The sequence below is a fragment of the Alligator mississippiensis genome, chromosome 5, assembly GCF_030867095.1.
Source record: "Alligator mississippiensis isolate rAllMis1 chromosome 5, rAllMis1, whole genome shotgun sequence".
NCBI classification, from domain to species: Eukaryota; Metazoa; Chordata; order Crocodylia; family Alligatoridae; genus Alligator; species Alligator mississippiensis.
Window position 1 is genome coordinate 152,055,643 of NC_081828.1, and position 25,004 is coordinate 152,080,646.

General features: G+C 41.9%; 2 long non-coding RNA genes across 2 annotated transcripts in view; one reads left to right on the forward strand and one right to left on the reverse strand.

The window, feature by feature from the left end:
- Nucleotides 1-18,866, reverse strand: part of LOC109285800 (uncharacterized) — a 69,587-nt gene extending 50,721 nt beyond the window's left edge. The window contains exon 1 of the long non-coding RNA XR_002093651.2: nt 18,686-18,866. This is a non-coding gene — a long non-coding RNA (uncharacterized LOC109285800). The remainder of the gene's footprint in view (nt 1-18,685) is intronic.
- LOC132250906 (uncharacterized) overlaps nt 18,110-25,004 on the forward strand; it is a 97,596-nt gene continuing 90,701 nt past the window's right edge. Inside the window, exon 1 of the long non-coding RNA XR_009462597.1 lies at nt 18,110-18,307. This is a non-coding gene — a long non-coding RNA (uncharacterized LOC132250906). The remainder of the gene's footprint in view (nt 18,308-25,004) is intronic.

A 25,004-nucleotide genomic window follows, 5' to 3' on the forward strand; every position in this document is an offset into this window, starting at 1 on the left:
TGCACAGCCTGTTATGCCCCCAGACCATGGGGGTCGGCAGCACAGGCTGCTTTGCCCTCGGGCGTGGGGGATTGGAGAAACCGGAAGTGCCACGGTGGGCACCTCCAGTTTCACTTTTCCTTACAATCCAGCGTGCTGGTTAACACAGCATGCCGGCTTGTACGGTGCTGGTTACCAGAAAGTTTACTGTATTTAAAAAGAGAACAGAAACTGAAAAAAAATCATTTTAAATTTAAACTTGAGTTTCCTTTTCCTTTCCTGGCAAGTATGCAACTTTGATTGTTTTTGAGGAACTTTCTTCTTCTTTTCATGTCTCTTAACATTTGACTATTTTGTTACATATGCTTGTCCTCATTTATTGTGCTTTGAACTTGCTGTCATCCTGGGAGTAGATTTGGTTACCATTACACATACTGGGCATATTTACACATGCAATTAGCACAACACGATAAACTCTGGTGCAGTTCACACCAGAGATTATTGCTCCTGGGCTCTGTGTTTATGTGTGTGCCCAGAAATGCAGAACATTGAGCTAGGTTAGAGTAGCCCCAGCTGGCAGGAGGTCCCGAAGGTCAGCCTGACACCCCAGTGCTGCTCTGACCTGACTCAGTGTGCTGTGAGGGGGCTGGCTGGGGCACGAGTGTGCTCCACTGTGGGGCTAGCCAGAAGGCAGCCCCGACACTGAAGCACCCTCATGCTCCAGCAAGCCCCATCAGCATCTACATGTGTGTTGCAGCACACTAAATAACACTACCATAGAACAGCACTTATGTTTACAAGTACTATCCTAAGCCAGAGTTAATTAGCTCACTGTAGCCTAACAGGGGCACACATGTAGATACTGAGACTTTACTAAGGAGCTAATTAGGCAAATCTGCAGTAAACGTCTTGTGTAGATGCACCCACTGAGAATTCTGCTCCTTAAGGAGTACCATTGCATTCTTAAAGAAATCAGTTACTTAAGTTGAACTGAAAGTAAAAAAGGGAAAGAGAGTAAGAGCAAGAGAGAGAAAAGATGAAGTATTATGAGGTTGCAGTTCTACAAACATGCACATGAATAACTTAACTTTACACATCCACTTTCTTTACTGAGTGTTGATTCAGGCTTCCTATTCTGGGCATGTGAGTCTTTTATGGAATTATATATTTTTCCATAGACAAAGCTATTTGGGGATGTATTGGGAATTAAGATGCCTGGATTCTTTATAGTGGATTATGCACTAGTGAAATAATAGATATAACACTAAAAGGAGAACAAAAAAGGATTTGAATTGGAGATTCAATACAATATTACTTAAGGATAAAAAATTTCTAATAGCCATTAAAATGAAAATCAAGGAATATATAAATATTAATTTGGGCTTTTCGTCATATCATAGTATATTGAAGACTTTCAAAATTACTTTCAAAAGCTGGATTTTAGAAATATGTCATAAAATTAGGAAATGCCAAAAGCAATTAAAATTCGAGGTATTAACAAAGTTAACGCTAAAAAAATTAGAACATCAAAAATCCCATAGTAAAAAAGTTTATGTAGACTTGCTAAAACTTAAGGCACTAATGAATAATATTGCTGTTAAAAGAGCCAATTATTTTTATAGAGCAAATAAATTTTTGCATGATAATTCAAATAAAACTGGTAAATGGTTAACTGCCTTAATAAAAGGGAAAGAGAAATCTCAACATAACAGCAATTTATACAAAACAAGGGGTGATTATGTACAATAAGAATGAGATAAGTGATATCTTTAAGGTATATTATGACATTGTATAAATCTGAGACTAGAGCTTCTGGAAATGAAATCCAAATTTTGGGGCTGAAAATTCAAATCTTGAGTTTATGTGTCTGTTTAAACCAGAAGAATAAAAAAGCCCATTATTTCTGGATGAAATCTAAAAAAGAAGCAGTGAAACGGTTAAACCTTGATAACACTCCAGGAGAAGATGGCCCTCCACCAGAATACGTTAGTGCTGTCTTTGAAGTACAGGGCCCCTTCATGCTACAGACCTAGTTTCCTTTTGAATGGAGCCAAATGCATAAATCAGCTTATAATGCTATTATGGCATTTATATTGAAAAAGAATAAAATATCTACTTGATTGTTCAAATTGCCACCCTATTTCTCTTATTTACTAAAATAACAGCTAAATGTTAGCCAACAGGATGAGTCAGGTGACAAAAAATAGTTATGAAGATCAGATTTACTTTATAACAGACAATATGAATAAGATATTAAATATTATTAATTGTGCTCAAAATAGTTCATCTTCAATACCTGGCAGTAGCAACAGCTTCTGAAAGAGCGTTTGATCAGCATGACTGGCACTGCTGGAGCTATTTCTGTGAAATGCTATATTAAAAAGGGAGACTACTGGAATTGGTGGAAATGTTCTCACTGATTTTATTAGGCTCAATATTTGGTTTCAAAGAATCATTTTTTGGATGGGCCACCTTTTTAAAAATTTCTTTAAAACAGTTCTTAATGGTTAAAGGGTGTGAATCTGAATTCTTCATTACCAGGCAATAAGTGAGAGAAAGCTACCTAGTCTCCATCATTAATTTTCTTGGCTACTGAATCATTCATATAGGTAGGCAGATGATATACATTCATAAAATAAATTGTAATAGACTTTGGTGTGGTGGAAGTTAGTCTAAAGTAGGGGTGCTCAACCCCCAGGTTTTGGGCCAGATCTGGTCCCCAGTGCTGTGTCATCCAGCCCACAAGGCTCCCCATGGGTCTGTGAAAGGCCAGGTAGGAATGATGCAGGGCCCTGGGGCTGAATCCCAGCATGGGCTGGGTAGGGGCACCTTGGGACCCCAGGGCCCAAACCTGGTGCATGGGGCCAAGTTGGGGAGTTGTGGAAACGTGGCGCCTAATCCCAATGCATGGGGGCCAGCTGAGGCTGTTTGAGCCCAGTCCAGGAGTGCGGGCCTCATCCTGGCACAGAAGGTCTAATCTGGCCTGCAGACCAACCCCCCCACCATTCATCTAGCCCCTGGCGCCAAAAGGTTGAACATCACTGGTCTAAAGCAAATAATGTGCTGCTTATAGCATTCTTTATGAATACCTATTAAGTAAAAAATATCACAAGGTAAAAGTCAAATTTGCCTTGCTCAGTAACGTAAATCCATTTACTTTCTATGTCTATTTTCACCAGCGGAGCAATCATGATTTATCCTTAATTTGGTAGCAAAAACAGTTTCCACTGAAGTCAGTGGCATGACTCCTAATTAGTTTAGTGCATGAATGCTGCATGCCCCTGCACACAGGCGCCACCGGCAGTGACAGTGGCACCTTTTCGTAGGGGGAGCACATGCACCCCCTACATGTCTCCAAAGGATCAATGAGTGAAACTAGTCAGTTTTCCGGTAATCATCTTTGCTGTGGTGCAAAGCATAGCTCCAGAAGTCATCAAGGATTGACCGAAGTCTATCTAACTGACTATTCCTACCTTCTTCTTCTTTCCTGTTTGTTTTATGACAAAGGAAAAGGATGACCTAAGGACTTGGGCACTTGTCCTTTGCACACACAAACTCTTGGGGCATGTCCTCACAAGTGGGAATATGCATTTCCCCAGGGACAAACAGCAGTGGTACAGGAAATGCCTGTGCGCATGCATTCTGGCATGTGGCATGTGGCACATTGCCCTGGGTGGGGTAAGGGAGGCTGAGGCCATTCCCTGGGTTGGCCCCAGAAACCTTACCTGGGGTCCTGAGGGCCTCCAGGGGCTGCAGCTATGGCAATCCAGCAGCATGGAGCCTGGCTGGCAACCAGAGTGCAGTTCCGGCTGGCCAGGCTCTGGTTTCTGGCAGTGCATGCTACTGCCACATGTGCTACCCCACTGTTTTAAGGTGCAGGGTTTTTTTGATACTGGGATCTCTCCTGGTGTAAAAAAAAATCCCTTGTGCTGCTAATTAGCAGCATGGGGAATGCCTGCATGTGCAGCGTGTGCGGTGTGCAGCATGCAGATGGGTCTGCAGTGAGCATGCTGCATGGCTGCACTTGAATATACTTACTAAGTGCTAAAGGCTTAAAAATTATATTTCTAAATCAGGTGTTTAAAAAAGAATACACATAATACTCCCCTAGAAGGATATTTAGTTGGTTAAAATAAATATAGAAACTTGATCTATTGAGATCTGGAAGATATTTTAATTTAAAACCTCTGTATTTTTTTAGATATGGTATATATTTTAAAATTGACCTGGAAAGGAGAAAAAATAGGTCTGTTTCCCCATTTTGCTTCTTGCGTAACAAATCAAGCTGGTAGGAAAAGTTTTTGTTATATAAAGTGAATGTGGAGTGGTTTATATGCACTTTGAGGGATTCTGCTTTGTTTGTTTTAGGTTTTTTAAGGCACTTTTGTATTACAGATGCAGATATTGTGGATATGAGAATTTTTGTTGACTGAAAGACTAGTGAGTTGATAATATCACAGCAGTAGGCTGGTCACCAGGAGAGGGTCCTAGACTGCTTCAGCTGATTTGACCAAAGAAAGCAGAGAACTACATTTATATTACAAAATGGCAGGAGACCAGCAGACTCTACCTCATAGATTCATAGATTCATAGATGTTAGGGTCGGAAGGGACCTCAATAGATCATCAAGTCTGACCCCCTGCATAAGCAGGAAAGAGTGCTGGGTCTAGATGACCCCAGCTAGATGACCTCCTCCCACCTCTGACAGAGATTGAGGCAGGCAAGCAGTTGATAAAGGGAGGAGGAGGAGGCGTAATTCCCCTCAGCTCCCCCAGGCCATGGGGGTGGGGGAAGAGGCTGGAGAACCTTTCCCTAGCTCTGGGTGCTGGCCAGGCCCCCTGCTGTCCGCTGGACTGGGGCACAAGGCGTGGGCGGGCAATATCCTTAGGGGGACTGCCCTCCCTACACAAACCTCACCTGAGGTCTGGGGGGATTAAAGCCTCTGCCTAGGGGGGAGGCAGTCCCTCTCAAACTGTTGCTAGCCCCACCCCACATCCCTGCCCCCTCTACTCCAGCAGGGAAAAGTCTGGTAGCGGCTGCTACCCCCCAGGCTGGCCCAGCTGCGGTCCCCAGCCAGGTTTCCTACCCCTACCCCCTTGTCAGCCAGCCCTCACTGCTCCGGCTAGGAAGCAGAGGGGCAGGGCCAACCCTGCTCTCTGGAGAAGACAGCACAGCACAGCTCAGCCCAGCCCAGCCCAGCCCAGGACTGCAAAGCATCCTGGGATGCTGGGGCACTCTGATTTAACTTGAACCAGGAGGGGGTCCAGGAGCTTAAGTTTCATAAACCAGTTTGACCTAAATCAATTAAGTGTGATACTACATTCAACCAGGTTTATCTCAAACCAGTTTCAGCCACTTTGAAACTGGTTTATGTTCACAGAACTTCTGTTCTGTTACAGATTTGAACTGGTTTCTGATCACTTATAACAGTTTATGAGTAATTTCTATTCCTAGCCATTATCATTTGGGCTCCAACAGATGTGCAGGGAGCCTGCTCCAATGCGCTGGAAATCCAGCATGTTAGAGCGGACTCAATTAATCGAGCCTGCTGGAGCACGGAAATTGATGTGCTCCAGCAGCCTTCCACATCATGTGTATTAGTGTCCCCATGCAGCCCTGCGCTGCAAAAATGGCAGTGGGGTACTTTGAAATAAAACACATTCAATGAGCTTTTCTTCAAAGTGCCCCACTGACATTTTTTCAGAGCAGAGATTCATAGGGACACTGATACATGTGATGTGCAGGCTCTTTTAATTAGTGCAGCTCACTAATTAGAGTGCCCAGCACCGTGTCCCACAGCACATGTAAAAATGCCCATTACTTTCCCAGTCTCTATTCTCACACAAAACCAGCTAAGCCAGAATAGATAACTGAGGGTTCTTTTTAAAGTTTACTTAGGTCTCTTGAACTTCAAATGTGTCAAAGCTCAAGATGCACAGATTTGAGACCTCTTTGAAATGTCAGAGCAAACAAGGGAAGGCAAAACATTACTCCCCCTATATTCTGAAGGCAAAAATTAACAGGAGCCATCTGCCTGCCTGTTTACATTCTCTTATCCAGACTTTTCCAATTTTTAGAAACTTTCAGGCATTCTTATAAATGATAAAGAAGCAAAAGGGGGAACAACACCATTGTTTCCCAAATTTTATATGAAATGGCAAGATTCCTTGAATACTCTTGGTTAACAAGAAAGTAGGAACAGTGGCCTCCTTAATATAAAAATATTTCCTGGTTCTTAAAACTGGATATCAAATTCAGTGGGTAAATAATCCAATCCAAAGAGAAAGAGGTTGAAATAAGTTGGACCAAAATTTATGAATGTAATAAAATGTAAACAGCTATTTTATTACTTCAAAATTATCTCTTAAGTGCCTAGGGAGGGCAAGCCTTGCACCAGTGGTGAAATACATTAGAAACACAAAATGAAGGGATATATATGATTTATGTTACTTTAAAAGATGGTTCTAAATTCGTATAGAAGATGTCAAAATAGGTATTCTTCTACTTATACCTTCTTCTACATTCTCATCCCTAATTTGTCTATATCCCCTACATATCTGGATACATCAGTTGAGATGCCTTCTATACACTTAGCATTTGCTAAGTGCACTTAGAATCCAAGCAAATGGATGTTCAAACAGTATTTGAAAGTTTGTCTAACTCTCTCCCAGCTATACAGTTGGTCCAATAAAAGATATCACCCTAAGAAATCCTTGCCTCTCGCATAGTTTCTGTACCATCACAGCCACAACATCACACTTACACTACTGATATTGCAGGAGTTATGACTTTCTGTGCAAGGAGTTTCTCCAGATCATTTTAAGTAATATGTGTTCAGCTATCGTCAGACTGCTCCACAGAAATAATATGAGCAATTTGCAGTCCTCACTCCACTGTGACATCAGCCAAGGACCCTTCTCCTATACCAAGCTTCCAGATGATTGTTGGTTTAACCCCCTGGAATACATAGCAGCTAGTTCAAGACTCTGGTTAACTGCCGAGACTGTTAGAGCTTGTGGTAAACATTACTATATGACTGTTCATAATATATTCTAACTTTAATACAGCACCGATTTAACATGCACTGAAGGGTCTTAGGCAATAAGGCCCTTAGACACACCTGCTTATCAATATACTACTTACTTGCTACTTACTTACAGGACAAATGCAAAGTTCTGCACTTAAGATGGAATAATTCCATCTGCAAATACAGACTGGGGAATGATGTCCTAGGCTTCAGTACTGCAGTGAAAGACCTAGGAGTACAGTTAGCCAACTGAATATGCTGAATAAGCTGAATATGAGTCCAAACTGTGTGTCTGTTGCAAGACAAGAAAAGAAAAGAAAACCCCCCAATTGCAAACTGGGTTGTATTAACAGGAATAGACAGAAGTGATTCTTCTACTCTATCTGGCACTAGTAAGGTCTCTCTTCCAGTAGTGTATCCAGTTTTGGGCCCCATACTCTGAGAAAAAATTGAAAGAGTCTAGCAGAGAGCTATAAAAATGATTAGAGGCCTGAGAAGCACAACATATGTGAAAGGGTTAAAAGATCTAGGAGTATTTCATCTAGAGAAGACTGAGGGAAGATTTGATAACAGTCTTCAAATCCCTGAAAGGGGATTATAAAGAGGATGGAGATAGATATTTATATGGCTATAGGGAAGCAGGTTAGACAGACACTTGAATGGGATAGTTTAGTCAGGGACAATCCTGCCTTGAGCTGGGGGCTAAACTAGATGATCACACGAGCTCCCTTCCAGCCTTACTTTCCTATGATCCTATGAACGATTTTAACCCCCAAACAAGGGGGAGTGGGGGTTTAACATAAAATTTAAAAAAATAAAACGGGCTAAAACATCATGATCTCTCAGCCCTTGTGTTACTTCTGTGTTGCTACTATAGTATACTATGTCCATACAATATCTACAAACTAAAAAACTGAAAACATTTCATTCAGCTACAACATTGTCTTTACAGGCTCAAGGATCCTTTCAGCTTAAGGATTTAGGAGATGAGTTTGCTGCTAATTACTCCTACCCTAGAGCACCTGTGCTTCTCTTTCCCTTTAAAAAGTTAATAAGCAGGCTCGGTCAGGGTCTTAGGGAAGAAAGAGTGTTTTACTGTGAGGATGTAGTAGTAGGTAAGTGTCTCAAGAGAATGTAACTGGTATTTCTTTAAAAGTAGAAGTGAATAAGTTCACATGAGAAGAGAAACAGGAAATACAAGGGAAGTTATACTATAGATAAAGCAAAAAAGGCAAGTGGGTGCTTTTTGGACAACAGAAAATATAAATAAAAGGTAAATGAGATTTTCCATTTAAACTAAACTGTTGCCTAAACTCCTTGCTTCAGTTTTTTTTCATGATCAGTCCTAGGAAACTGGCAGCTGACTCTTTCCACCTGTGTTGATTTCAATCTTGTTCTATTTTTTCACCCTCTCCCCTTGCTTGCTCTCTCTCTTTTTTTTTTTTTTTCACCCTACTAAATTTAGTCTACTTTTCTATCAAATGTCCTTAGCAGCAGAGAACAACTTTCATACAGCACTACACCTTGTTTATGCATACCAGCGCTTCCCTAATGGGAGCAGCTGAACAGTGGTGTGAAATCAGATGATCTATGTTGGTTTCAAACTGCTTTTGAAATATTTTGAAATGCAACCAGAAAGGTGTGATTGCTATTATGTCACTGAAAAAAAATACCAAACCTATTTTGTAAAAAGCCTCCAAATGATAGTTGGTTAACATATGAATTATTGTGTTCTTATTATGTCCAACATAATATACGGTTTGTTGAGTCTTGTCCCCTCTATAGGACCCAGTCTGCACCTATATTTAACCCAAATGATTTCAGTATGTTCACCCACGTGGATCAAATTGCATCTTGCTTATAATGAACTCCTTTGGCAAAAACCATCTTAAATTTTGTTTCCACAGTACCTAGTTCAGTTGAGCCTTGATTCTAACTAGGACTTCCATGTGCTGTTGTAATAAAAATGACAAACTGCATCAAAAAGAAAAACACTGATGCCATGAGCATCCAAAACAAAGAATTGTACAATGGAAGTACTTCTGAAATATTAACTATAATTTTTACTCCAAGTGAAATTTCTAATGTGAAATATTCTAGGCATGTATACATTTTGAAAATTATTTTGACATGAATTGCTACTATGACTATTAAGTATTTTATTGGTTGAACTGTTGGTGACATGAGAACATAAGTCTCAACAATAATAGTTCAATAGCCTTTTATTATCAGTCTAACAGTGTTGTTGTTATATGATAAACCAGGAGTGGCCACCCTGTAGTATGCAAGCAACAAGTGGCACAGGCAGCCTTTGTGCGTGGCATGTTGAAAATGGGTAATATGAAAGACAGCACACTGGCAAATAGGGAAGGGAGCATAAAGCTGTGCAGCAGATTGGGCAGGGCAAGGAGTTTGAAGAGGCACTTGGGAGGGTGCAGTGCTTAATTTGTGACACAGCTGCCAAAAAGTTTGGCCCCTACTGTGATAAATGATTTAAATAAGCTGTTTAAATAAAACCTATAATCAGCAATAATAGCTCAATTTTTTGCATATAAGGTCACTGGCTCTTTTGGGTCCACCCTCCCCCCCCCCCCTTATTCCCCTCCTGCTTTGATTTCCTTACTAGCCATCACATTTTTTGTTCTATTTATATTAGTACCTTTTGTCTTGCTGACTGTCCAGAAATGTAATTGTTGAACTTCAGTTTAACTTAGCCATGCAGGCTTTATTTGAAATATTTTTAAGAGCCACATTTTTTTGCTAAGTGCAGTCTTTTCTACACAGCTTGGGGTTTCATCGCACTTAGCTTCATTGTCATGTATGCTGATTGCTGTTCATCAGTACGTTGGTAGTATGCTGATCACAGAATTGTAGAAATTTAGGTTGCACTTTCCATCCCTCTGCTAGTGCAGAATTACAACCTATTGTTTAGTGCTACATTCACTCCAGTCTTATCTCAGATACAAGTTGATTCTAAACACAAAGGACCTCTATATCTATAGATATAGATATATGGGGACGTTCAAGAGAATTGATTTGAATTCCTTGTACATGTGAATCTAAAGTATATTAGCTAACCTGAGTTAAATCCTGTGTAGACACACTCCTTTAGACTTAAAATAATAAACCAAATTAAGGCCTCCTGAATTCTGAATGTGCTGTCTACACTGGGATTTAATCACGTGTAACTGAATCGGATCAACTTTCCTGAGCGCCCACAAGCAGACAAGCACCAAACCTGAAAGCAATATATGTGCATGAGTTTGTATATAACTGACACCAAAGTAAGAAAACATGCCTCAGAGAAAACAATGGGATTTAGGCACATGAGAATGTCTTTGCTTGAATCATGGTCAAAGTTACTGACAAGTACAAATGTGCTGGTGGACACTGTTACTCGCTTGCATAAATTCTTCTTGACTTTGGCAATATTTCCTGATTTTTTTTTTTCCCTCAGCTTTCCATCATCCCTCCACGTAGCTTTCTGGCCCTGATCTGGAACCGTGTATGGTGAACCATACCTTGTAGGGCAGCCACGTACCCAAGAGCTACAAGGTTCAGGAACGGGGTCTTTGTTTTTATACCCTTCACAAAAATTAGTTGGTTATGGCCTATTTTAACCAGACTGTATGTGGTCCTTCCAGTCTTAGAAGACAGTGTATATATGCACCTTTATAAGCTCACTAAATAAGATGTATATAAGGCACATGCTTTCATGAACTCAAGTGCATTACATCTTCCAATCTTTTCACATTAGTCTGTCATTCTTGTTTGATCTTTTCAATACATTGGACAAATAGACAGCAGCTCCCTTTCATCAAAATATACTGCACAATTAATTTTTATACTTTAATTAAAGGAGATGTGAACACTGCTTAAAATACTCAGCTATTTGATGTTTGATTGTATGCATGCTGTATGTTTGGTTAACTTCCTGAGATGCAAAAATGGTACTAGGTGAGTCAGACTGAACTCTGTGCACCTAATGCAAGAATTGATTTCAATGAAACTACCATCTAAACTCCATTAAAATAAGGATTTTGAGATCCAAGTAATTTGGTAAACAATCAAGTTGGTTTTGCTGTAAAATGCCATTTAAAAGCAAAAATCAGGTTCATGCAACTAGAACAAATGACAAAGCATTTCTTTTACAGTTTCCATTGTTGGATGTAGACAGATGAGCAAAAATAAAGAGTGAAAGACAGAAAAAAAAATAAAATTATAGTTTTAATCAGGTAAAGCTGAAGTTAACATAGAATATATTTTATCGCTCATAAAGCATTTTAAAAGATTGGACTAAAAACAACAACAAAGTCTTATGATCCTAGATGTACTAGTGATTTCTTTGTATGAGAAACTGCAGGCTGCATGTCTTGTCTTGTGATGTTAGACAAGATTCCCTGGGAAGGACTTGACACTGAAGGGGAAGATCCCTTATACTCAAAACCCAATGTGATTATTCTTGATTTTCTTTTAATGTGTGTTTTCACAGTGTTAGCAGCACTTCAGTCTTAGATCATTTTGGGGGGGAATACTACTGAAAAGAGTAAGGAGCTCACACTTTTAGCTGAATTTTGCTAAACGTATTTAAATGAAATGAACCGTACAAGTGAAGAGCAGTACTGAAAATTCAATAGCTAAGATTTCACACATCTGATATAGTTCTGTAACAGTGTTTGTATGTCATTTGTGCTATCCTTTGTATTCTGCCTAAATGAATTTAATTGATCAAACTCTGTTATTGCCAGGGATTCAAGTTCTCTGTTTTCCATGGAAAAATGGAGAAAACTGTTTTCCTTTGGTAAAGGGTAAAACCCATGTATTTCTCATTTTATTGGAGAAGCCCCTGGATTTTGCAGTTTTGCAAAGATCTCTCTTCAGGCTGGCAGAGCTCCAGTCTGCAAGGGGCTGGAAGGAAGCAAAAGGAAGGTGGTCAGGTTGGGGACACCATGTGCATATATATGCACATGGACGCCAGGCAGCTTGGAGAGCAGCTCCCACAGGTAAGTGGTGGGGGGGGGGGGTGAGCAGGAGGGGAGGGATAGAGGATTGTGGCCCCCATAGGGAGGGAGGGAGTTGGGTAGGGCTGGGGCTGCTGCCTAGTCAGACGGTGTGTGCAGCTTGGGGCCCAGGGCTGCAAAGCACTGCTTCAGGGACTCAACAGGGAGTGGAATGGAGCTGTGGTTGGCTTGTCCAGGGAGTGAGGTGGAGGGGCTGGCTTCCTGCCACAGCATGAAGACCCAGGAGGGGAAGGGGGACCCGTGCTTCCCAGATCCGTGCATGGGGCAGGGGTGGGTGCAGGCTGCCTGCTGTAGGCTCCTCCAGGGCTCCCCCAGGGCCTCCACACTCTGGCACTGCAGGGCAGAGTGGGGCCATGCAGGAATCTACTTGCTGCTGTGAGCTTTGCACTTCTTGGTGACCTGCCCTCTGCCCACATGGCAGCAGTGAGGGACATAACCCTCACAGAACCACAGAGCTCACAGTGGGAAGGAAATCTCAGTGTGGCTCCACTGTTGCCTGTAGTGCTGTGTTGCTGGGCAGCAGGGCGGGAGCCTGAACTTGCAGCAGGCAGCCCCCACCCTGCACACAGATCTGGGGGGCACAAGTCCCCCCTACCCCCTGGGAGTGCTAGCAGCAGTGGGGAGCTGGCCCTCCCTCACCACCTGACCCACAGCAGGCAGGCAGCTGGCAGCAGGGGTGGGGAGCTGGGCTCCATTCTGCTGCAGCATCCCCCGCCTCTTGCCAAGAGCAGGGGGCTGTGGACCTGGGTCCCTATCCCCATAGCACTGGCAGCTGGGGGCCCCCTCCGGCAGGACTGGGGGGGGGGGAGGGAGAGGGAGTGAGGGCCACCAGCCTGGCCAGGGAGCTGTGGGGTGAGAGTGAGGGGCACCAGCAGGGCTGGGGAGGGGGAAAGAGTGAGGGGCCTTTCATTTTAATCATAGATTTGGGGCTTTTATCACAGAATTTGCAACTTTATCAGGGAAAAGCAGGATCCCTGGTTATTGCATTGTTATAGATGATTTTTCATTTTACATATTGCTAAAATATTGGGAAATCCATATGACTTCAACAGATGCTATAAATAATCCTGGTATCTTGTACATAAGTAGCATAATATTTTCTACTGTGAATCTGTTGGTCTTTTGTGAGAATACTGGAAAGGATCAATACAGAAGGTCAGTTAGCAGTTTCTACTTTGCTTACTCCTAAATTGTCTGTGATCCTATAATGTGATCTGTACAAAATCATGTAAACATTCCTTGTTGATTGCTATGCAGGGAAAACTTAAATTGTTGGGAGGGAAAAGAAGCATTTAAAGGCTCACTGCTGTAAAAATGTGTGCATTTCAATAGCATCAGTGGAATTAGTTGCAGTTCTGAGCAACTTCTGTGAATCTCTGCAAGAGTTGAGCCTAAATGACTTATGTGCAAAATATAGTTAAAAATGTAAAACTTGCTTCTGCACACTTTGGTAACTTATAGCTTAATAGTATTAAAAACCACCTTGCTAAAAACTCCACACTTAAGAAACATTACAATTCAAGGGGTCGTTCCCCCTTTCCCTTCCCCCACCCCCCGCAAAATTCTTCAAAAGAGCTATATTTACAAATACATGGTTATGATATTACTTTGAAGTTTATCGTGCAGTCTGAATTTAAACTGGATAAATATGCTTTCTAAGAAAAAGACTACTATAAATGTGGAAACTGTCACTTTGAAATACTTTTTCTGTTGGAGACTGTCCACCATTAAAATATTAATGTTATACTGAAGAACGCACTGTATTCGTGTTTGGATGGAACTTGAATGAGACTCAGTTTTAAACTGCCATTTTGTGTTTTAGTGCATTTACCCAATCTCATGTGGTTGCTAGCAATTGTTATAGTGGCAAAAGAGTAAGTGCCTTTCCCCAGATTCAAACAGTCTTTCTACTGGCGCTTTTTTAATCTTCTCTTCAGCACAGGAGAATTTTAATATAAGAAGAATGTGTTTTGTTCATATATTAGTAAGCATATTCTTTTAAGATGAGGGTGGAATCATTTTTTTAAGAGCTACAAGGTCTGTTTGCAGTGAGTTGTCCCAAGATCTTACAATTTCTCCATATAGTTATTTAGGCTGCCAGTAATTGCCTGATGTGTGTATTATATGGTCAGAGTATGAATCATAGAAAAGTAGGACTGAAAGGGACTTCAGGAAGTCATCTAGTTCAACCCTGCTCAAGGCAGTATCATTCCCATCTAAACCATCCCAGTCAAGTGTCTGCCTATCCTGTTCTTGAAACCTCCAAGGACAGAGATTCCACAACCCCTCTTGGTAGCTGGTTCCAATGCTTTTCTTACTATAATTTATGTCCATTGATTCTTGTCCTGTTCCCTGCAGCCACAGAGAAAAGTTTATCTCCATCCCCTTTGTAATCTTCCTTCAGATATTTGAAAACTATGATCAAATCCTCCCTTGCTGTTCTCTTTTCCAGACTAAGTAATCCTAGTTCTTTCAGCCTTTCCTCATATGTCTTAACCATTTTTGTTGCTCTCCATTGGGCTCTTTCTAATTTCACCACATCTTGTTTTATTTCTTACTGTAATATTAGCCCAACCCTGCCGGATTATAAAACAGGGTTTCCAATAGCTGCAGTAGAATTTACCACTTTAGAAGTGGAGCCACATGAGACTCTTCAGAAGTTAATATGCATCTCCTTGAATCTTTGCACAAGCACATGGTGACCATCTTCCATTTGGGCACTGTGTGCTTGTTCAAAGATTCAAGGAGATGCATATTAACTTCTGAAGAGTCGCATGTGGCTCCAGAGCTGCAGGTTGGCCATCTCAATTTAGTGGATTCTGGGAATGATTGTACTGCTGCATCTCATGCATCTAATACAGTGGTGTTCAATTTTTTGGCCCCATAGCCCATGAGTGAGTGTTGTGGATCTGGTCCATGTAGCGGGATCAAGCCCCGCATGTGAGGATTGGGCACCAGGGCGCAATGTGTGCCCCATCTACTGCACAAGGTCACAGCCTATGGTGCTTCCTGTGGAGAACCCCATGGCCAAGTGACATGATGTTGAGCGCTTGATCTGGCCCATTGGCCAGGAGTTAAGAACCCCTAATCTAATATCCTATTCTCAGTATCCTACTTCAGTTGAGGGAATGCTTTTATAGTAAAGAGTTTTCTAACGAAAAGCCAGAAAATATTTAACTAATTCTAGCAAACTAGTCACCATGTTATGCAGATACATCAAGTATTTACATGGTCTCCAGGCCAAGTTACATGGCCTCCAGGTCAAGAACTGTTGATAATGAACAATTAACATCCATTGGGCAGTTGAGACCATCTATTATGTAAAGATGAAAATGTTTTTCAACATTTTGAAAAACTGATTGTGTAGTGATTTTTTTTTTCCCCCCAGACAAATATTAGATTGCTGATTTACATGGTTTTTAATATAATCAGGATCTATTATAATACTAAGTAAATGCAAAGAAAGACAAATGGAGATTCATGAATCTCCAACAGAAAATAGAATGATCTGAACAAAGTGAGGAACATAAGGGAGCAGAAAGATATTGGTGTGTTTTCAGCAGGTATATTATTATTTTTGTAAGCAACTTACTCAGATAAGCCTACAGACTCTACCCTGCCTATGTGGCTACTCTGCAGCTATTCATGGTATCTACAGTGGTCTCACTTCTATGTGAAACAGTTAGGGAACCTGGAATATCAGTAGGCTTGCATGGAGGAAATATTTCCTCCTAAGAAACATTTTGACAGGTCAATAGATGGGATTCTCAACCAAAAACAAAACCAACAAGGCTAAACGCTATTGTAGGAATATTTGTATGATGAAGGTGCTGTGTGCTGGTGTTTTGATTGAGAACTGATCAGCTTTTCTTCCTTTTAAGCACCATCATTCTTCTCGCACCTCTGAGGTACACAAGGCAAATGGGGTGCCAACTGTCTCTATCCTTAAGACTCACTTTTCAAAGACTTTTTTTCATCGGATATAATGCCCCTTCAGTGATATTATATTGCAAAGTGCACTACTAGCTTGCTCTCTATTTCTTGTCCTGGAGTAACTGAAAGAAATGTTTGTTTTGATGATAGGCTTATCATCGGGCACTCTTCAAGAATTATGCACTGTTCTGATAAATCTCAATGTGTCAAGTGTATCTGTTTATTTGACCTTTAAATAATTGTAAATCTCTAGGCGACTACAAATGCTAGCCATATTCTCTTGTATGTTAAATGAAACTTTTTTTTCAAGTGGTACAGAATCTCCCAATTATTCTTTGAAGGTCTCTGGTTGAGAAGTGGCCAGTGAAAAAGGATAAAAAAGGACTCACTGCATTTCAAAAAAGGATGCTTTACTTGAGTATCTTATCTTTCTAAGGAAGCTGACCATAAGCAGTGGTGCTATTCATTCAGAAGTTGACTTAAAACACAGGTCTTTTGTCTCATCTGAAGAGTTGCTAAAAAAGTATGAAAGCAGGGCAAGGATGGGCAACTTTGACTAAGGCAGTGGTTTTGGAACTGTTCTAGGGAAGCCCGGGGCTTCCAAGATGGGTCATCAGGGGGTCCACAGGGATCAGAGGTAATAGTGGAGTGGGCTGGGAGTAGTTCATTGCCATGGCTGGGTGTGTCACCTGGCTTTGTGTCGCCTCACATGGCCCACAGGGCCAGGGGTAGGGGCTCCAGGGCCAAGGTTATATGAAGGGGACGCCTCCCTAGCTTGCTCCAGCAGCCGTTGTCTGAGGGCAAGCGAAACTCCGAGGCTCTGAACCCCAAACCTCCGGTCTTGGGCCTGCATGTAGGATGCCTGCCAATGGATTTGGAAGTATCTGAAGCCCCAAGTCTATGGTGGAGGATACTTGCTGATAGCAGGGCCGCAAGTGGTTTTTGAGTGAGTCAAAGGATTCAGAACTGATCTGTCTAATTTGATGAGAAATTTTCTCATGTTCCAGGTCAAATTAGCCAGATCAGTTCCAAATCCTATATAACAGCAGTTCCCAATCTCTGACGTATTGTTTTAAATGGGTGGTGTGCAACCTTGGGTACCACCCGCAAATTTTTCAGTTCAACCTTTAAGTACCACCAGCAAATGTTTATCATATAAAGTAATTATAATAAATCTGTTAAAACGTACCATTGACAGGCTATCTGCATACCATTGGTGGTACGTGTACCACAGATTGGGAACTGCTGCTATATAATAGACAGAAGCCCCTTTTATTTATAAATAAAAAGAAGGGGGTTTTGTGACTTCAGGAAGCTCAAACCCCTCCTCAACTAAGGGGTGGGCAAATGAGTATTGGCCAGCAGTGCTCAACCTCTGGCCCGCAGAGCCACGTCCTCCAGTCTGCAGGGCTCCCCAGGGCTGCAGGGGAGCAACGGCAGCTTTTGTGCCTTCGAGCCTCATGACACGGCCACCTGCTCCCTTCTGCCAACCTTGCCAAGGTGGTGGGGAGCCCTGTGCGCGGGACAGCACAGCCCTGTGGCTCCCTGGCGGCATGGGTGACTGGTGCCACCTTAGTCAAGGGGGGCACATGGCCCCCCAGCAACCAATCAGCAAATTCGAGGAGGGGGGTTACCCATGGCTGATCCTGCTGACTGATTGCAAGATGGCCGATTGCTGTGGCCAGTTCTGGGAGTGCAACAGCTCTCCACTCCCTGGCTGGTGCTTGTGGGGGGACACTGGCGCTCTCATCTACCACCCCAGCCCATTGCCTAAGCAGGGAGTGTAGGGGGAGCGGTTTGCACGGGAAACGCCTCGCCACTGCCTGGCCGGGAGCGGGCAAATGCTGGATGGCACCTGCACACCAACCCGGCTCGCGAGCAAGGGGCAGGGGTGGACGCAGAGGGGGCCAGTGGCACAACTGCCCCCCCCCCCCCCCGAGGTCTCTGGGGATGATTTTTTTTAAGCCTTAAAGGAGGGGCTGCCGCAGAGCCATCGCAGTCCGGGCGCGGCGGGTCGCCCCTGCCCGCGGAGAGGGCCCGAGGCGGCCGGAGGCCCCCCGCGCTCGCTGCGAGCTGGCGCGGCCCGGCAGTGTAGGCGGCCGCCGCCGGGCGCCTGCGTGCGGCTGCAGGAGGGGGCGGCGGCACTGGCGTTGGTGCGCGGGATAGCCCGTCCCCTTCCCCTTTCCCGCTCCCCCTCCCCCGCCCTGGCCCCGCTTCCCGCGCAGGTTGCCGGGCCGGGCCGGGCGGGGGCCCGAGCAGCACAGACAGACAGGCAGAGGGAGGGAGGCGGGGAGGGACAGGCTCAGCCCGATCTTCATGCCCCAGCAGGCAGCGGCAGCGGCAGCAGGTAAAGCCGGCCCCAGCGCATCGCCCCCTGCCCCCCGGGGAGCCCCTGCAGGAGACGTGCGCGCCCCACCCCGGCCTGGCCCCCGCGGCTGTCACGGGGCGAGGAAGTGGCCGTGAGGCCTGCATAGCCCGCACTGCTGGAGCCTGCTGCTCCCCCGGCCTAGCCCTGCCCGCCCGCCTGCTGCCTCTCCAGCCGGGCGGGGGGAAGGAAGGGGCTGGCTTGCCGCCCCCTTGGATGCTGTTCTTCACCCCGCTGCATGGGGGAGCCCTTTAAAAAAAGAGCTGCAACCGTTCCCCTGTGCGAGGCCTTAGAAGAAGAGCGACTTGTGTTCTCCTCCCGAGCCCACCCACTTCTTGCCCCCGCTCCCCTTCTGCCTACCTCTTGCTTTCACTTCCCCTGAATTCCAATCTGGTGCCTTCAAAGCAGCCCAGCTTTCAGCCGTGGGCACACGCCCAGCCCATTGCAGGGCACCCTGCTTCACCTGGAATGGAGGCGGGGGCTGCGAGGGGCCCACTTCCAGCTGCTGGAAGTCCCAGAGACCCTGGGAGCACTTGTAAGAAGTTCACAACCTGACAGTTGTGGAGTAAGCCTGGGAAGAAGCAGATCTTCCTTTTCTTCTCCCCTTCCCACCCCCCCAGCTCCCATACTGACATAACTTTTTTCACTGGGATGAAATAGTGCTCCTGTTTGGAAATGTTTAGAAGCAAAGTTTAGTTGCCCCAAAATCACATGGTTTGGGGGGGAATTGGAAATTGGGGCAGGACACCTTGAGAACTCCCAGTTTTGCCTCTTGCTGGCTTTTTGAGGCATGTGAGGCCACTTCTTCTGTGCTACTGTTTCCCTCCTAAACTGGGTAATAGTGCTTATGTTTCTTGGTGAGCAGCTCCCAGAGTGGATGAAAAGCGCTACATTAGAGAAGCATTGTTTTTATATCAGGGACCACTTTTTTTGGTACGATGCACTAATTGGTAGCTTGTCCTTACTTGGTGTCCTATTTATCATACACTAGTTTAATTGTTAACTTGTATTATTGTTGTCAATTGATTTAAAAAAAAAATGCCTCTTTAAAATATGTCCCAAATAAATCTGGCTTACATTGTTGACATCAACAATCATTTAAAAACTTAGGACAATAAACCAGAGTTAGGTAAATTAATTTAACCATTTCATGGGGCTTGTACGTTTCATTTGGAGGCCTCTGATAATGCAGAAGTTGCAGCCTCCAAGTTAGGAAACCATATGCCTTAATGGCCCGTGAAGAAAGTATATGCATCTAGCTTTATTTTTTTTCAAACCATTTTTTTTTTTTTTTTCAAAATCCAACAATTTTCTGCCTTTCTATCATTGTTGGGAGCTTTACTGTCAAACCTAGTTCCACTGACCTGCTTGGTAATGGTAATATCCAGTGGTGATGTCTACTCAAAATGCTATTGCCCTAAAATACAGAGGCTGAAGGAATGACCTGAAATGTATATAGAGCAGTAGTGGTTGGTGAATTAGCAGTAGAGAGCTCTATTAGTTATTTATTTTGCAATAGCAAGCCAAATACTAGGTAAACAGCAAAAGGCTGCGTCTATACTGAAGAATTTGTAATCTCAGGAGTCTGTCTATTTATAACTTCATACTCTAAATTGATAGCTTTAATTACTGATGAGCTAATGATGTTCTCTTACCCTTTTATGATTAGTGAACCTATGTTATAAACTGTAGAGTGCAAGTAAAACTAAGTGTAAAAGCTAAGTAATTATCACTTTAGACACATGCATGTAGCAGTGGGAGTTGTATTATTTATGAAATTACAGGTAGGGTGAAGTCAGCAGTTTTAATGAAAACAAAGTATTTCAGAAGAGGATGAACAGGAGAAGAATGTTTATTTATTTTTACTTGCACTCTGTCCTCAGCATTGGAGGCTTGAATGTGTGGTTCTGCTTCTGTTGGTCAGTTTCATGAAGTTAAGTGAAACCTACAAGAATCTCATCAGCTTTTATCAACTTCACCTTGGAAAAAGTCTAGTGACACTCCTCTCAGTTTTTACTGTAGCATCAGACAAACTTTTCCACTTGCCACTGACAAGTGGCTGAAAGCTTTTTTTCAAGTGCTGCATGCTTACATAATAACATCACAGCACATGCAGTAGCAGCATTTATCTTTGCATGTGAAGTAAATCATTCCTGACTTGTGAACATGAGAGGAAAAAAAATCTACATTTTTACAGTACAAGTTGTATTCAAAACATTATTTTGTTCCTATCTTTGCATTTGCATGGCATTCAGTACTCTAGGAGGTATGTGTTACGTGTACAAAATGCAAGAGAGAATACTTTTCACTGTTATCTGTCACAAGTATGTTTGGAGGTGGTGTCCACAGTTTCTTTAGGAGGTGGTTGCTCTTATGCCATCGTTGTGGTTGGGGAAGGATAATGACACGAAATCTTGCTGAGGTCATACAGAATATACTCTTTTCTTTAAGCATTTGGTCCTGCACTGTTGGGTATTATTATGACAGCCATGGCTGAAAATCGTGGAGAAAAGGTGGTGTCTGAGATGATCAGTACCTAGTCTATTTGAGGTTTAGTTGATGAGTTCCTTAAAGTGAACTGAGTACTGAATCTGGAGGTAATTGTGTGATACTCTCTGTAGCCCATTTGTCATAGAATCTGTATTGCTGTCTGATACCCAGGCTATGCACTGGATTCTGTTTTCCTTCAGCCCCACCAGGATACACTACTGTAGTTCACCCTGGAGTCCTTGCAAGCCTAGATCACTGTAGTTATATTGTCCTTTAAAAGGAGAAGGTGCTACCTGAGAAGTTGGAAGGAACTGATGAATGTTAAATTGTTCAGGAGTCATGATGGCTCCAGTAATATGCTTATACTTTTTTTTAAGTACTGGAATGCAACAGCCATTTATTAAGAGTATAGTTATAGTGCAGTTCCCTTTAGTTTGTACTAGTGCTATTTCATACTACTGTTTTTTCTACATTTTTGCTAAGAACGCCTTGCAGTAATAAATGAAGTGCCTCACCAAAGTCAGTGTGTATTGCACATATTCTTGTTACCTTTATTGGCTAAACTTGTAATTTCAAAAAATTACAATCAATTTGTGGGTTTGGTTTTTTTTGTTTTTATGTTTTTGGACAAGAGCATGTTGACTGGCTATACTTAGTCCTATCCTTTATAAATTGGACTCAAAATCAGTTTGTCCATTATTTTGCTTGAGATTAATATAAGGATAATGGGTGCATAGTTACTCGATTGCCTTTTTAAATATGAACACACACTTCTAGTCACCTGGAATTTTTCAGTATTTAAAGACTCATTACAAATTAGTAGTAGGTCAGGCACATCCTTAGCCAAGTTTTGTAGGACTCTGGGGTGCAAGATATCAGTGCCTTCATTTTTATATATGTATATATCCCATGTGTGTAGGGATGCATATATTTATCCGTAGTAAAAGTTTTTTAACATCAGCCTTAATCGACTGGAAACTAACTTTATTCTAATATGACAGGTGTACATAATCTCTGTTCTCTTCAAATAAGGAATAGAAACATTTATTGAACTTTTTGTCATCACTTTTTACACTAAGGCCATCTCTGTCTAGTAATGGTGCTGTCCAGTTACTAAAATTTCTTGTCTAATGCACTAAACCAAACCAGACAAAAACTCAAACCCTTTGTTTTACTGTTCTTGCCAACCACTGACTTCCCCTGCTGTTATTTGTTTCCTTTATTGGCTTCTGACTTCATAATTCTAATTTATGTAGATGGTCATCTATTTCCACTTTTTGCAATTATTATATATTGATGTCTAATTGCTGCCTTTCTTTTATCTTGGAATCTGAATAGACTTTTACTTAGTTTTCTTTTCACTGTTTGTAGTACCTAATCTTCCCTGTATAAAAGATCCCTTATTTAAAAATAAAAACTCAACAAAAAGCAAAAACCCCACTCCCCATTTTCCTTGATGCATTTCTGTCTGGATGTTTCCTCACGATCATAATTTTCCTTGGCTTTGAAATGAGCTCTTTTGAAGCATCAAGTTGTGTGCACACATGTACATGTACACTGGCAGACTGCTAGGTTTGCCTGTATTGAGTGAAATTAGGTTGTAAGTGATTTAATTTGCTTTTAGCCATTTTAATAAGGTAAAAAAAGACTTGCCTTAGGCTTTTGTGTTTTTTGAAAAACACCCAACACGTCTCCAATTTTTAAAAATGCCAGTTACATTTTATCACGTTGCATGTCACATTCAGAATGTTTGCCAAATTGAAGTTCTGTCATAAATCTTACTTCTTTTTTTTTTCCCCCCACCCATACATTAAAGACAGGGTATTTAGAAATAATTCATCTTGTTCTCAGGTTTGATTTGAGGGTCTGTAATAGGCCTCACGACAACCTCTTTTTGAACTTCGTTAATTAGTGTCTTGATCCATATGCCTTCAGAATCCTGGTGTGCTTATGAGTTTATTGATAAACTCTAAAACATATAACAAAAGCCTGAACACACATAATGAATGCCTGAACTGTTTATCAAGAAGGACGTTGGATTAATTGGACTATCATTATTATGCAATTTATGTATCTTTAAACTATATTTTGAGCAACCTTCCTTTTTACTGGTAAGATCTCTTTTCAGATGGTTATAGCCATTTAAACCTCAGCAGTATGCCTGTGCAGTTTAATTTATTTCTTCTCATGTGCTTTTCACCCTGCATTTGTCAACACTAAACTTAATCTGTCAATGCTGCCTGTTCACCTGTGTTTTTAGATCCTCTTGAAGTTTTTGAATCTTCTGTCACATTACTTTTTTTGCCAGTTTTGTTAATTAGACCATATTGAACCATTATAAGCTGCCCTGGGTTACACTTTTGTCATGCTGAAAAATGACAAAAGTCCATATATTTCTTTTCCTCTGATTCTTAGCCGTATTCTTATTTTAAGATGGTAAGGCTTCCCTCCCCCCCCCCAAACTAATTTTTCTTAACAGCTTTTAGTATGAAGGGGTATTGTCAAAAGCCTTTTTGGAGTCTTTCTCCATCTCTCCTGCCCCCCCCCCCCCCCCCCCCGGGCGTTATTTTTTTTTTTTATATAATTTCATACATTAGAGCAGTGGTTTTTTACCTTTTTTCATTTGCGGACTCCGAAAAAATTTTTGGATGAAAAAAAGTTTCCCTTGCAAACTTTGAATGGAGGTGTGGATCCTTCTGAATTGTAAATGTGGATATTCTCGTACTTTTGTTGGCTCATAGTCATCTTTTGTGGACTCCTTAGACATAGGCTGCAGACCCCAGGGGTCCACCAACCGCATGGTTGAAAAACACTGCATTAGATAATAAAGATTTTCCTTTCTAGAAGCTGTGCTAGTTTCTCTGTATTCTGCTTGCCAAGTATACATGGTTCACATGAACAGTTTATTATAAGATCACATCTTTATAAACTTCTGTCTGATGGTAAGTCCTCCTATTAAGTAGACTTCATTAGGAAGTGAGTTATAAAAATGGCAGATATGTTTCATTTTCTTATTTCATAATAGTTCCTATAGCAATATATATAGTTTGATATAACTACAGATTGAGTATAAATTGAAAAAAATCCAAGTAAGAAAGTGCTGTCTTTATACTATTAGTTTTTGGTATTGCTTGTTCTTGATTATCATATTAATCAGAGGGTTATCCAGTTTTTCATGTAATTAATACTTATTAATTTTAAGAGATGCCGGCACACACAGAAATGGATTCATTTCAAAATGTCACAGAGGGGGAGCCAGATCACACTTGTGGGGCAGGACATATAACAGCTATTATTAGAACTGGTTGTTAAAAAGATAGCTTTTATTGAACAAGCAATGCAAGGGAGCTCAATGATTTTAAAATGTGCCAACGAAAGAGAAAAATGGAACAGTAGAGTTCTGGCTGCATACCACAGTAGTCGGTTGCAGTAGTGGCGGGAGGGGGTGGGGGAGAGATAAGGAGAGATGCATTGTGGGATGCCTGGAGGACTGACCAGACCTGTCATAATACTCTTGATGTCTACATGTAACACTGAGCTGGCTCTCAGTGAATCATTTTAAAGTAGTACTTGATTTTTCTAAGTACTTTTAAGGTACCATTTCAGGGAGGAGTCCAGTACCTCTGTGTTAGTGTTAATCCTTTTCAATAAGAGGAGAATTCACATATTCAAGGCTCAACATCATGGTGAAGCTTTAATTATAACTTAGGTCTGATAATTTCCTGTGAAGGTTTGGACACAGGAAAGTGGAACATCTCAAAAGGGTAGCAGCTGGTAAGTTCTGATTGTGTGTGAATGAGCTGAGCATGGATCCATATGTAGCAAAAATACCCTAATTCTGCCTCATCCAGCAATACAGTTGAGGTGGTTTTGTTACATTCATGTTGTTCTCAGCTTGTTCATACACACCACTTAGAAGTACCTGCTGCGGTCCTTTTAAAACATTCCCCTCTTGAAAGGGTTTCAATTATGTCTGTGTCCACTCCTAAGGGTGTCCACCAGCACAATCTAAAATAGTCATTTCACTGATGTAAGTGCTTATTTTATTTAGTATAGTAGCCCATTTAAAATAATAATCCACAGAAATAAAAGGTAGAAGCAGGTTCAGGATGATAGAGTTTAGTACTAGTATATGGTGAAAGAATGCCAAAAGAAACCCCAAACAAACTTTGAGGATTATAACTACTAC